This window comes from Otolemur garnettii, unplaced genomic scaffold, assembly GCF_000181295.1.
Source record: "Otolemur garnettii isolate 467f Iridium unplaced genomic scaffold, OtoGar3 scaffold00064, whole genome shotgun sequence".
Taxonomy (NCBI): domain Eukaryota; kingdom Metazoa; phylum Chordata; class Mammalia; order Primates; family Galagidae; genus Otolemur; species Otolemur garnettii.
In genome coordinates this window covers 885,598-886,580 of record NW_003852459.1, presented here as the reverse complement: position 1 = coordinate 886,580, position 983 = coordinate 885,598, and the positions used below count along the sequence as shown (strand labels likewise).

Below are 983 nucleotides of genomic sequence, written 5' to 3'. Positions count from 1 at the left end.
ACATTTTAATTTTATTTTTTAAAATTTAAAGCTCAGTGCTTGCTTCGGCAGCACATATACTAAAATTGGAATGATACAGAGAAGATTAGCATGGCCCCTGCGCAAGGATGACACTCAAATTCGTGAAGCGTTCCATATTTAAAAAAAATTAAATAAAATAAAATTTAAGGCTCAAACTTTAAAACACAGACAGCTAGAAAAGAGTGTAGATTCATACCTGTAGGACCAATTATCCGGGTACCCAAGTCCCCTTCACATGTGCTAACATTGCTAATATCATTTAGTACTCAAATCATAGACATTCTAATGTCTATAAATATTTAGTTTAGACACTCTGAAGCTGGGTGATTCTACCCCTGCTGTCTATGCTAAGAGAAACTTAAGTGCCATGGGAAATTTCAAGACTTCAATTCTTATGACACATTTCACCAATTGATATCATAAAAAGATTGTCAGAATTTCTATTATGAACCTGATTTATAGGGTTTACTATCAAAGCAGGTTTAATTTCAACTGTTAGCCAGTGGCAGAGAAAATTTATTTTTAGAACAGTTAACTCATTTTTCCAAATTTCTTAAAACAATAACTATATTATTTTACTAGCAAACTGAAAGCTGACACAACTATTTAAACATGCATTTTTTTTAAAAAGAAAAGCATTAGTAGATATAATTTTTAAGTAAAAATTAGATTTTACATGAGATGGTTTCTTGTTATTATATAATTAGAAAAAGAGAATATTTTGGGCAATGTATGGAATTTACTGATAGTTAAGATTCATAGTTTATTTATTATTTAATAAGGGTAGCAATCTTAATTTAGAAATCAACTCAGAAAAAAGTGAATATCATACACTGTATTTTTGATAAAACTAGACCATGGAATATTTTCCAGAAAAAGATATATATAATATTTATGTGTTTATTTTGTGCTAAATCTGCATTTCAAGGCCATTGTATAAAATTTTCAGCTTTTATTCTGTA

General features: G+C 28.7%; 1 protein-coding gene and 1 non-coding gene across 2 annotated transcripts in view; both read left to right on the top strand.

The window, feature by feature from the left end:
- LOC100949794 (low-density lipoprotein receptor-related protein 1B-like) overlaps positions 1-983 on the top strand; it is a gene marked incomplete at its 3' end in the record, with an annotated part of 1,553,965 nt that overhangs the window by 717,594 nt on the left and 835,388 nt on the right. The window lies entirely within an intron of this gene.
- LOC111726422 lies at positions 36-142 on the top strand. Its single transcript, XR_002774193.1, has one exon. It is a non-coding gene; the product is annotated as a U6 spliceosomal RNA (small nuclear RNA).